Here is a 13,741-nt window from a genome sequence, read left to right on the forward strand (position 1 = left end):
GTGTTCCTTCCGCTAGCCGTCCTTGCTAGCCACCCTCAGAGACTGTGTTCCTTCAGCTAGCCGTCCTTGCTAGCCGCATCCAGAGACTGTGCTTTTGCAGCGCTAGCCGTCCCTGCTAGCCACTCAGTCGGGACTGTGTTGCTGGTGTTCAGCCAGGCCGGCCGTCACCCTGCGGTTCCAGCAGTCCCGCTGGCCGCCTGCAGCTGGGGGCTCAACCTCCGGTGAATGGCGGTCGCCGCGGGTGAAGATCCGGGGTGTGCGGCAGTCCTCTGAGGTCCTACGGGCCTCAGAGAACCTAAGGGCTCACCACTACCTAGACAGGACACACTAATTGGTAATAATCATAATTTACACGCACAAATGCCCAAGCGTATTCTGTAACACACTGTGCCTAAATTCTAATATGTGCTTCAAATATTGAGCTTGGTTATGGGCATGGATATGGACATTCCGTGGGTGTTCCAAAATTTACATGCATTGTTACAAAATGTGGCCCAGTGCGCATAAATCTACATGCAGGGATTTACACCATGTTTTCATTGGTGTAAATGGGTGGAAGTAGTTTTAGTCGCAGTGACGTCTGCCTAGGTGTATTCTATATACCTCATGTAAATCTAAGCAGTTCTTATAGAATACGCCTAGGTGGAGTTGCTTACCGCACAGATTTTTCGTCACCATATATAGAATTCTCCCTTCGAACACTAAGGGCCTCTTCTGAATGGGCTCCATCAGCATTACTGCAGGGGAGCCGCTAGCGTAACTTGATGAAAGAGACCCGAAGGACTTCTTTCACAAAGCCACACTAGTGATTCCTGTGCAGTAAATGAGAAGAAGCCTATTCAAATCCTATGGGCTTCCTCATTTGCTATGCTGGAATCGCTTTGTAAAAGAAGCCCTTTAGTAAAAGGGATCCTCAATTTGTCACCACATTCTTTATTCTCTGAGGCATTTACAGGGTTGACTTAGAGGAAGTAAAATTTGCATAGATCAGATATTTTGCATATTATTCTGCAGATGTTTCTCCTCGTTGCTCTATACCTTTATAAAAGTTTTATCACATGAAGGATAAGAGTTGAAAAGCTCCTAACACAGAATAATGAAGATGGTGTCACAGACTCAGTTTGTCTGGATGCTGATATTATGGAGTTCTGGTAATAAATTTGAAAAAAAACCAATTACATATTATTAAACTTAAAAATTATTACATGGATTATTGTGTCACATTTTGTAACTTGCATTACTAGTATTAGCTACAACTTGTAAATGCATATTTTGAATTGTTTTCACTCATTCTGGACTGTATTTTCTGTGTCTTTTGAACTTTCTTTTTATCTCCAGATTCCAGTGGAGAGATTGTGCTGACTCAGTCATCAGAATCCTTATCAGTGTCTGTTGGAGACACAGTCACCATTGGCTGTAAATCCAGTAAAAGTATTAGCACAGTTGATTTACACTGGTACCAGCAGAAACCTGGACAGGCTCCAAAGCTTATTATCTATCGAACCTCTAACCGCTATACTGGGACCCCAGAGTGATTCAGGCCCAGATGAATCAAACAAATGTAACAAAATCTAAATCGTTAAAGTCCTTAACGATTTTGAAAAACCGAAGCATGCACCAAAAAAACTGGTCAAACATGTTCGTTGCGGTATCCAGAAGTACAATGTATCACTGAATCGCAATCCCCGTCGTAATCGGCCCCTAAATCATGCACAGAGCAGCCAAGCGTTATGCTGGCTGCTCTGCGCATGCCACAAACATCCAAAAAAAACCACAACACAAACATGTGGCTCCCCACTTCCCCCTGCACTAACCAAAACATTAAAAAAATCCAAATAGATCGGGAGGGGGCAAAGGCGCTCGTCAGGAGCGTCCTGTATGGGCGCCCTTGCCCTCCCCCCGAGATCGCCGCTGTTCCCCGCTTCAGCCGGTTTTAATAAAAACAAATCTCCAAATTTTCTCATCCCCGGTCCCCCTCCCTTCCTGTGTTTCCTGTCCAATGCTCCAGGGCTCCACCTCCCGCCATCCTCTGCCCCCGTGCCCCACCCCCTGGGATCGTGGCCGCCGCTCCCACCCTCCACTGGACCCCCCCCCCCTCCGCATTACCGTCCCGTGCAGCGCCTCTCACCTGTATGCGAAGGTGCTGCATGGGATAGAACATCTGATCGCCAATTGCTTCTCCCTTCTCCGTGGGTCTGTTGTTCCTGGGCCCGCCCTCCATTGACGTAAGTTACCTACGTTATCTACGTAGGTAACTTACGTCAATGGAGGGTGGGCCCAGGAACAACGTCGGAGAAGGGAGAAGCAATTGGCGATCAGATGTTCTATCCCATGCAGCACCTTCGCATACAGGTGAGAGGCGCTGCACGGGACGGTAATCTGTAGGGGGGGTCCGGTGGAGGGTGGGAGAGGCGGCGATGATCCCAGGGGGCAGGGAATGGGGGCGGAGGCGGAGGATGGCGGGAGGTGGAGCCCTGGAGCATTGGACAGGAAACACAGGAAGGGAGGGGGACCGGGGATGAGAAAATTTGGAGATTTGTTTTTATTAAAACTGGCTGAAGCGGGGAACAGCGGCGATCTCGGGGGGAGGGCAAGGGCGCCCATACAGGATGCTCCTGACGAGCGCCTTTGCCCCCTCCCGATCTATTTGGATTTTTTTAATGTTTTGGTTAGTGCAGGGGGAAGTGGGGAGCCACATGTTTGTGTTGTGGCTGAAGCGGGGAACAGCGGCGATCTCGGGGGGGGGGCAAGGGCGCCCATACAGGACGCTCCTGACGAGCGCCTTTGCCCCCTCCCGATCTATTTGAATTTTTTTTTTTTTTTTGGTTAGTGCAGGGGGAAGTGGGGAACTACCGGTTTACGTTTTTATATAACTTTTTTTTTTTACATGCCAGCTTGCATTTTTAAGGTGCAGGAGGGAGCGGGGAGATGACAGCTCAGGCCTGAACGACAGGTCTGAGAGCTCGCTAAATTTGTCACGTTAAATGATTCGTTAGAATCGTCGGTATGGTTAGTGCATAGCGAATTGTCCACATTTCAATGGTAGTTTCTGGTTTGCATTCCGTTTTCGTTATCTGCTAATGGCTTCAGAAAAAGGCCTATAATGCATGCAACGGCCGCAAATTTTGTCGTTAGAGGGTCATTAAAGGGTTGTTAGAGTTTTGTGCATCTAGGCCTCAGTGGCAGTGGATCTGGTACTGATTATACTCTCTCCATCAGAGGAGTTCAAGCTGATGATTCTGCAGATTATTACTGTCTACAGGATAATGAGCTCCCTCTCACACAGTGATACAGACCAGTGCAAAAACTTCCTCCTCTACCTTTAGAGTGTTCCATTAACAGTTATCAGTTTTAATCAAGAAGATTATTCTTTGTCAAAATGTAGGCATTTAATTTGGAGGGTTACTGTGTATAGTTGTACACTGAATATTTTAAATTAGGGGTTCTCAAACCTCTCTTGGGGCAGTGCTTGTCAATCAGATTTTCAAGATATGCATAATGAATATGTATGAGATATATTTGTATGCACTGTCTCCACTGCACACATACATATCTCATGCATATTCATTATAAATATTCTAACAATCTCTCTAAATGGTGCTTCCCAGTTAAGATTTTAGTGCCACTATTTTAAATGTTTTGTCCTTACTAATGTAATTCAGTAAAGCTCATCTCAATGAAAAATTTCTTCTGAGAATGAACACATAATCTAGACAGCCAAATTTTCCTTTGAAAGATCTGCAGCGCTTTGTATTTGACTTGTCATTCCTTATGTTCTTTCTTATTATTTTCAGTCAGATCCCTCTTCCATTTTCTGAAGGATTTTCTTATAGCTCTAATAGCTTCCTTCACCTCACTTTTTAACTATGCCGGCTGTCGTTTGGTCTTCCTTCCTCTTTTTTCAATACACGGAGTATATTTGGCCTGGGCTTCCAGGATGGTATTTTTGAACAGCATCCATGCCTGGTGGAAATTTTTGACCTTTGCAGCTGCTTCTCTAAGTTTTTATTTTCACCGTTCTTCTCATTTTATCATAGTCTCCTTTTTAAAAGTTAAATGCTAACATATTGGATTTCCTGTGTGAACTTACTCCAAAGCTGATATCAAATCTGATCATATTATGATCACTATCAAGCAGCCGTAGCACCATTACCTCCTGCACCAGATCATGTGCTCCACTAAGGACTAGAATTTTTCCTTCTCTTGTTGGCTTCTGTACCAGCTGCTCCATAAAACAGTCCTTGATTTTCTCAAGGAATTTTACTTTCATAGCATGCCCTGATGTAACATTTACCCAATCAATATCAGGGTAATTGAAATCACCCATTATTATTGTGTTGTCCAGTTTGTTAGACTCCTTAATTTCTGATATCATTTCTATATCTGTCTGTTTATCCTGGTGAGGTGGATGGTAGTATACTCCTTTCACTATCCTTTTCTTCTTTACACATGGAATTTCAAGACATAGGGATTCCAAGATGTGTTTTGTTTCCTGCAGAATTTTCAATCTATTTGATTCAAGGCCCTCTTTAACATACAATGCTACCCCTCCACCAATTCAATCCACCATATTACTATAGTATAATTTGTACCCTGGTATGACAATGCCCCACTGGTTATCCTCCTTCCACCAGGTAACAGAGATACCTAATATATCTAATTTTTCATTTAGTGCAATATATTTTAACTCTCCAATCTTATTTCATAGACTTCTGGCATTCAAATATAGACATTTCAAACTATGGTTCCCTTTTACTAAGGTGTGTATGAGTTATGTGCGTAAAAACGTGCCTCAAATTAGAACTACCACCCGGCTACCATGTGCCATGGATAGTAATTCAAATTTTGATGCATGTCCAAAATACACAGCAGAAAATAATTGCTATTTTCTATCATGTGGCGCTAACTGGGCAGTGATCAATAGTGTACGTGAGCTGATGATTACTGCCTGGTTAACACGTGAGACCTTACCGCTAAGTCCATCGGTGGTGGACACAAGCTGATTTTTATTTTGCCACAAGTACATTTTCGGCCAAAAAAAAAAAGGCCTTTTTTCAGGCGTGCTGAAAAATGGTCCTGTACACGCGTCCAATACACGTGCAACCCAGTGCAGGTCCATTTTTCAGTGCACCTTAGTAAAAAGGGCCCCTATGTTGTTGTTCCTGTTTACATCTTGCTCAGTAGTTGACAGTGTTAATTTGCAATCTTTTGCTGATTTTATTGAAGGAAACCTGATCTACTATGGTCTCTTTGCAACCCTCGATATGGGATGCCCTATCAGCTTCCTACCTAAGACCCTAAATTGGCTTCTAGAACCTCCCTCCCACATTTTCCTATGTCATTGGTACCCACATGTATATCTTTGGTCTTTCCCAGTATGGCAATACTTATGTACTTATGACAGCCAGCTTTTCCCCAGCACTATCTAAAATCCTATCTAGGTGAAGTTTGAGGTCCGCCAGACAGGCAAGTGACCAGGCGATCCTCACGTCCACCACACACCCAGTCATCTACATGCCTAATAATCAAATAACCAACTGGAACAGCCATTCTAACCTTTTCCTTTTGGGAAGTAGTTCCTGGAGACACATTGTCGCGTGCTCGAGGACCCTGGCACACTGTCAGGCTTCTTCCCCGGGAGCACTGGGTTCGTGAGCCCATGGGCCACTACCGTGGAGCGGTAGTGGCAGGCAAGATCACCTCCAAGGTAGAGATGAGACAAAACTGAACCGGAACCCCCAGACTGGGGTTCCACACAGGATACACAGAACTGAATGCACCGGACGGGTGCGCACTGGAGTGGGGCCCGCTGGACTGGAACACACTGGATTGGCCCCACTGGACTGGAACATACAGGAGTGAAACCCACTGGACTGGAACACACTGGAGAGGAACCCACGGGACCGGAACCCGCTGGACTGGAACCCCCTGGACCTAGGCTTCACCTACGCTTGACCACCTTTCCCCGAGGGTTGAGCCCTCAGGTTCTGGCAGCCGGTAGGACTTACAGGAAAACCCGGAACTGGAACTTGCAAGCAGGAACAGCAGGAATGAAGATCCAGGAGTGCCCCTGGCACCTAGGGGAAGGCAAGGCAGACAGGCAGGGACTGTCCGGGTTCTGGCAGTCGGCAGGTTTCAACACAATGACTAGTAAACTGTACCCAGGCTAATAGGAACGCTATACCCAGGCAAACCAGTCATACACAAGAAACATACACAGAGCAAACTCAGGAGACTTAGTAAAGCTATATACCAGCTAACAACAAAGCTGTGCCCAAGCTAACAAGTCATACACTGGAAACATACACAGAGCAAACTCAGGAGACTTGTAAAGCTATACCCCAGCTAACAACAAGGCTGTGCCCAAGCTAACAAGTCATGCACTGGAAACAAACACGGAGCACTAGCAAAGCTATACACAGGCTAACAAGCCACACGGTGCCTAAGCTGGCTAGTCAAACACTAGGAATAAACACAGAGAACTAGCAAAGCTATACACAGGCTAACAAGCCACACGGTGCCTAAGCTAGCTAGTCAAACACTAGGAACAAACACAGAGAACTAGCAAAGCTATACACAGGCTAAGCCACACGGTGCCTAAGCTGGCTAGTCTAACACTAGGAACAAACACAGAGAACTAGCAAAGCTATGCACAGGCTAACAAGCCACACGGTGCCTAAGCTAGCTAGTCAAACACTAGGAACAAAACAGAGAACTAGCAAAGCTATACACAGGCTAACAAGCCACCACGGTGCCTAAGCTGGCTAGCATAGACGGTCGGTAGCCCAACTGTTTGGGGAGGGCTAAAGGGGCGAGCTTACCTCCATACACTCCGTGGCAGCGACGTCAATGAAGAAAAGACTACAGGCCGCCGCCAGCTTCTCCCTTCTCATCTGCACACAGTGTCCCGTGATGCCTTTCCTGTTTCGCAAGAGCAGAGAGAAGGGGAGAAGCTGGCGGCGAGCCTGTAGTCTTTTTCTTCATTGACGTCGCTGCCACGGAAATAAAAGATGAAAATGCGCGGGGCGGGAGGGTGGGCTCCACAACAAGCGGAAGTCGACGACAAGCCTCTTATACGGGGTGCCTAAGCTGGCTAGTCTAACACTAGGAACAAACACAGAGAACTAGCAGAGCTATACACAGGCTAACAAGCAAACTGTGCCCAAGCTATCTAGTCAAACATAGAAACTCACACAGAGCAAACACTGAAGCAGTGTACAGAGCACTCTACACACCAGGGCCCTTAGATGAGATGCAAAGGCAAGGGCTGTAGTCTCTAAGTGATTAATAAAGCCCTTCCACACCAGAGGCACAGCTGCAGCAATCACCTTGCATCCAAACAGAGGCTTGACACACAGAGAAGTCAGCTCAGCGGAGCCATCTTGGATACTGGCATAGAGGAGTCGGCGGCAGCCATCTTGGAAGAGGCATAGCCCACACAGGTGGGGTTCAGTAGGGCAATCAGCACACAGAGCCAGAGAGAAACTAAGACAGAGACAGACACAGAGACAAGCAGAAGCCAGCACAGACACTGACTCCCAGAAACAGGGTAAGTCTGAGGGTTGTCACGGCCACAGACGTGACACACATCCTCAATGCAAGAGGATTTTGCATTCCCTGGTGTACTGGTCCTGACTACAGGATTACTTCCAGCTGCACCAAGGTGATGCTCTCCTTTTAGAAGGCCTTCCTGTCTCCAAGGCAGCACAGAGGCTGCCAGATTGGAGGTGGGACTTCTCTACAACGTCCCTGTAGGCCTCCTCTATGTACCTGTCTGTCTCCTTCAGCTCCTCCAAGTCTGCTACTCTAGCCTCAAGAGAATGGACTCATTCTCTGAGAGATGGGAGCTCTTTGCATCAAGCATACACATATGACCTCTCACCAACTGGGAGATAATCATACATGTGACACTCATAGAAACATAGTAACATAGTAAATGACGGCAGATAAAGACCTGTATGGTCCATCCAGTCTGCCGAACAAGATAAACTCATTTTACATGGTATGTGATACTTTTATATGTATACCTGTGTTTGATGTGTCCTTGCCTTTCTCAGGGCACGGACCGTAGAAGTCTGCCCAGCACTGTTCTTGTACTAAGTTCTGAAGCTAACGTCGAAGCTTCTTAAGATTTACACTCCAGCCCATCCCTATCTATTCAGACACGATCAGGGCATAGACCGTAGAAGTCTGCCCAGTTCCCGTTTTGTTTCCCAATTACCCGGCGTCACCACCCAATCTCCGCTAAGATTCCACGGAACCATTCCTTCTAAACAGGATTCCTTTGTGTTTATCCCACTCATGTTTGAATTCCATTACCGTTTTCATCTCCACCACCTCCCGCGGGAGGGCATTCCACATATCCACCACCCTCTCCATGAAAAAATACTTCCTCACATTAGTCCTGAGTCTGCCCCTCTTCAACTCAATTCATGTCCTCTAGTTCTACCACCCTTCCCGTCTCTGAAAAAGGTGCATTTGCGGATTAATACCTTTCAAATATTTGAACGTCTGTATCACGTCACCCTGTTTCTCCTTTCTTCCAAGGTATACATGTTTCAGGTCAGCAAGTCTCTCCTCATACAGTTTGCAAATGCAAATCCCATACCATTTTTGTAGCTTTTCTTTGCACCGCTTCCAGTCTTTTTACATCTTTAGCAAGATGCGGCCTCCAAAATTGAACACGATACTCCAAGTGAGGCCTCACCAACGACTTGTAAAGGGGCATCAAACACCTCCTTCTCTTCTGCTGGTTACGCCCCTGTCTACGCAGCCTAGCATCCTTATGGCCATGGCCTTGTCGCATTGTTTCTTTACCTTCAGATCCTCAGACACCAACACCCCAAGGTCTCTCTCTTGAGTCGAGCTTACTATCTCTCCCCTCCTATCCAGTATCTCTCTTTTGGGTTTTTGCACCCAAGTGCATCACTCTACACTTCTTGGCATTAAATTTTAACTGATGTATCTTTATCCACCTGATTTGCTATTAAAACAGTTGTGACTAAATTCTATTAAATTTTTAATTTTTTATGTGCAGTGCTCAGTATTGCTATTGTGCTTCTATACCATATCAAGGCATGCTTGCACAACTGCTCTTCAACATCATAGCACTGTGCCTGCCTTCCTGCCTTCTGACAAAATGAGTCTGTCTCTTTAATTGATTGAACAATAGGCTCTAAAGTAGAGTAAATGTCACTTAACTTCAGGTGTTTCTTATTCAGTGCTGTAGGCTGGTTGTGCTGCTGCAGTTGGTATTTCACCCCAGTGCAGTGTTTATGTGTTTTCAACACTCATGTTAAGAGCTGTATCCCTTTGTTGTTCCCAACCTGAAGTCAGATGTGAAGCTACGTTTCACCATGACAGCGTCTTCAAGGGAATTTATCTACAAAACTATAAAACACAAACCTGCTTATAATCGAACGAGAAAAAACGCCCAAGTTCCGACCTAAATCGGGAGATGGACGTTTTATCTCACAAAAACGAATAAAGCGGTATAATCGAAAGCCGATTTTTGGACGTTTTCAACTGCACTCCATCGCGGATGCGGACAAAGTTTATGGGGGCGTGTCAGAGGTGTGGCGAAGGCGGAACTGGGGCGTGGTTATCTGCCGAACAAAGATGGGCGCATTTCACTGATAATGGGAAAAAAGTATGCGTTTTTTAGCTAGAATTTAGGACACTTTTCCTGGACCCTGTTTTTCACGAATAAGGCCCCAAAAAGTGCCCTAAATGACCAGATGACCACTGGAGGGAATCGGGGATGACTCCCCTGACTCCCCCAGTGGTCACTAACCCCCTCCCACCACAAAAAATGATGTTTCACAACTTTTATTTTCACCCTCAAATGTCATACCCAGCTCCCTGGCAGCAGTATGCAGGTCACTGGGGAGTTGTTAGGGGGTGCAGTGGACTTCAGGCAGGTGGACCCAGGCCCATCCCCCCTACCTGTTACAATTGTGCTGCTTAATGCTTATTAGTCGTCCAACCCCCCCAAACCCACTGTACCCACATGTAGGTGCCCCCCTTCACCCCTTAGGGCTATAGTAATGGTGTGACTTGTGGGCAGTGGGTTTTGAGGGGGATTTGGGGGGCTCAACACACAAGGAAGGGTGCTATGCACCTGGGAGCTCTTTTACCTGTTTGTTTGGTTTTTGTAAAAGTGCCCCCTAGGGTGCCCGGTTGATGTCCTGGCATGTGAGGGGGACCAGTGCACTACGAATCCTGGCCCCTCCCACGAATAAATGTTCTTGGATTTATTCGTTTTTGAGCTGGGCGCTTTCATTTTCCATTATCGCTGAAAAACAAAAACGCCCAGCTCACACATTGTTGAATAAAACATGGGCGTCTATTTTTTCCCAAAATACGGTTCGGTCCGCCCCTTCACGGACCCGTTCTCGGAGATAAACGTCCTTGGAGATAGGCGTTTTCGTTCAATTATGCCCCTCAAAGTGTCTATATGTATCTAACACATCGCAATCCTGTAATGCCATTGTTAACTCTTCTGAGTTTATTATATCACCTTTAAACCTTGATTTACATCTATGGCATTTTAATGTTGTTTGAATATCCAATTTGTGGTCTTACCAGGGAGAGATTCCATGTCAAGTTCCTCCTTGCTTCTCCCGAACCAGGCGCATGCCCAAAGGGCTTCCATTTAACCTCTATGCCTGTTCATTAATGTGAATTAGTCTCAATGATGTCCTGCTGCTAGCCAATCTATTTCCTTGTTAAGTCCATTAGGCTGAACTGTATTCCATCTGAATATGTACTTTTGTTCTATCTGGATTAACAAAGCTGTAATGTCACCCCCCCACCCTCCACACACACACACTAATGTAGCTGGGGTCAACACTACACACTGCAAATCTGATTCTTGATGTCCTGAGGCAATCCAATGCGCTACCAGCGGTGTCTCTGATTTTTTTAAATGTAAGTTGCTAAGGTGTTCTGCCACTCGCTGTTTAATCTTACGTTTAGTTTGCCCAATGTACCACTTCTTACAGGGGCATTGAATAGCATACACTACTTGCATCGAGTTACATCGGTGTTATATCTCAAATATATTTACTGCCGTCACTGGGTTGATAATATATTCTGTTTCCATGAAGTGTGTACAATAGACAATTCATACAGCGTTTATGCCCCCCATGATGGTCTGGGCTAGGGTCCATATTTCTAAATACTGATAGCATCTCTCCCATATTTCTAGCTCATCTATATGCTAACTGTGGTTTCTCTTTGAACTGGGAGTGAAACTGTAGAATCGGCCAGTGTTTATAAATTATGCTGGTAATTTTGGTATCTCTGTATGAGTAATATACAGTGTGTGCCTCTCCATGCTCTATGATCCATAGTCCGAGGTGTCAGTAACCATTACCTCTGTGCATTTTGTGCTCTCTTGCGGGCTTGCCTGATTACTTTATGTGGACATCTGATAAGCTTGTTGTTTGAACTGATCTTCTTCACTGCATAAGCATTTATCCGGAGGAATGTCCCATAGGTATACCATTTTTTAATGGTAGAGGGTGGCAGCTGGTATACTGTAGTATAGTATTCCTGTCTGTTGTTTTTCTGAATAAGGACATAGCTACCTTATCCATTTTGTCAGAAGGCAGGAAGGCAGGCACAGTGCTATGATGTTGAAGGGCAGTTGTGCAAGCATGCCTTGATATGGTATAGAAGCACAATAGCAATATTGAGCACTGCATATAAAAAAATTAAAAATTTAATAGAATTTAGTCACAACTGTTTTAATAGCAAATCTGCTGATAAAGATACATCAATAATAGATAGCAACACCAGCTACAGAGATTGGAGACCAAAAGTTTAATAATAATAATATTAAATTTTAACTGCCAGACCCTCAACCATTCTTCTAAGGTTCGGAAATCCCTTCTCATCGTTTCTACTCCTTCCTGAGTATTCACTCTTTTGGCTATTTTTGTGTCATCCACAAAAAGGCACACCTTTCCTTCCAACCCTTCAGCAATATCTCCCACAAATATATTAAACAGAATAGGCCCCAGGACCAACCCCTGAGGAGCTCCACTGCTCACCTTCCTTTCCTACGAGCGGATTCCATTTACCACCACCCTCTGCACCTGTCCGGTCAACCAGTTTCTTATCCAGTTCACCACTTTTGGGTCCTAAGTTCAACCCTTTCAGCATATGTTAGAGGCAGGGATTTCGGTGTTGCCTAAACTGGGTAAAGACCCCACAATTGTGGTTCCTACAGACCCATCTCATTGTTAAATGTAAATGCAAAGATATTGCTAAAATCCTGGCCAATAGGTTTGGGTAGGGTCTTGCAGAAATGATACATGTTGACCAATATGGGTATATTTCAGGGAGACAACAATTAGATGTACTCTACACTTGTTGTGGGAGGCACAGAGGACACAACCAGGGGCAGCATTGCTGGCCATTGACGCAGAAAGCCTTTGATAGGGTGAATTGGGGGTTCTTGAGGGAGGTTATGAATCGTATGGGTATGGAGGTAATTTTAGCAGGTGTGTGGTGGCCCTTTATGCAGAACGAAAGCTTGTCTCAATATTAATGGCCATTATACCCTATTCTTCCCAATTGGTAGAGAGACTAAGCAGGGTTGCCCTCTGTCACCACTTCTATTTGCCATTTATAAAGAACCTTTGGCAGAATTGGTGCGTAACCACCCTGATATTCGGGATATTATGATGGGGAAGAGGGAGCATTGTATAGCTTTGTTTGCTGATGTCTTATTGCTTTATGTGGCAGAGCCAGAGTGAACTTTGGAGGCAATGTTGGATGCACTTGGTGGATTTGAGAAACATGCAGGATTGAGGGGCAGGATTGAGGGTAAACATGGATAAAAGTGAAATATTGGGGATCTCCCTAACCCAGATGGAAGAAAATAGATTGAGAAGTAAATTTGCTTTTAAATGGGTTAAAAGTCACATTTGGTATCTGGGGATTCAAATCCCTAGAGATCTGAGTTGTGTTTACAGACTTAATTATGGTAAAATAGAACAAATTAAGATAGAACTTTCTAGATGGAGAGAGTTGTGGCTGTCCTTGTGGGGGCGTATGGCTTTGGTAAAGATGAGTGTATTACCCAGGTTGCTGTTCTTGTTTCAATCTTTGCCGGTGGCGGTTCCTAGACAAACACTTCGACAGCTGCAAAGATATATTCTGCAGTTTATATGGGGAGGCAAGAACCCTCAACTAGCTGGGCAGGGGATATGGGGAGAGATGGAGAGGGGTGGTAGAGCGGTGCCAAGGATTGAGTGGTACTATATGGCTGCTCAAATGGTTTTGGATTAGGAACGGGGGAGGTTAAAGCCAGCAAGTCAGGTGGAGCAAGCATATTGCCCCCAAAGAGCTTTGAAAACTTATTTGTGGACTACTGAGGGAATGGGAGGGGTGCTGGTGGGAATAGAAAATCCATTCCTTAAGCATCTTATGAGTATGTGAGGTAATTTATGGAAGAGTTGGGGACAGGGAGATAAGGTGTCCACCCAGGTGTCTATGAGATGGGAACCAAAGTTTGGGGCTGGGAGAGATAATGCCACATTTGTGAGATGGGATCAGGTAGACCTTTCGTGTTTTCGAGATATGTTGCAGAGGGGAAAGATGAAGAGCTTTGAGGAGTTGAGGTCCAAGTATGGACTCTTTGAAGGTGACATTTTCCCCTACCTACAAATCCAACATTTTGTGAGAGCGACGGGGTGGAAGGGAGAGGGTCCACAAGAGAAGAAAAGCTTGG

At 45.3% G+C, this 13,741-nt stretch overlaps 1 pseudogene; it reads left to right on the top strand.

Moving 5' to 3' along the window:
* The first annotated feature begins 1,096 nt into the window (after positions 1-1,096).
* On the top strand, positions 1,097-3,289 carry LOC115462145 (annotated as a pseudogene).
* Positions 3,290-13,741: the final 10,452 nt, after the last annotated feature.

Source organism: Microcaecilia unicolor, chromosome 2, assembly GCF_901765095.1.
Source record: "Microcaecilia unicolor chromosome 2, aMicUni1.1, whole genome shotgun sequence".
Lineage (NCBI taxonomy): Eukaryota > Metazoa > Chordata > Amphibia > Gymnophiona > Siphonopidae > Microcaecilia > Microcaecilia unicolor.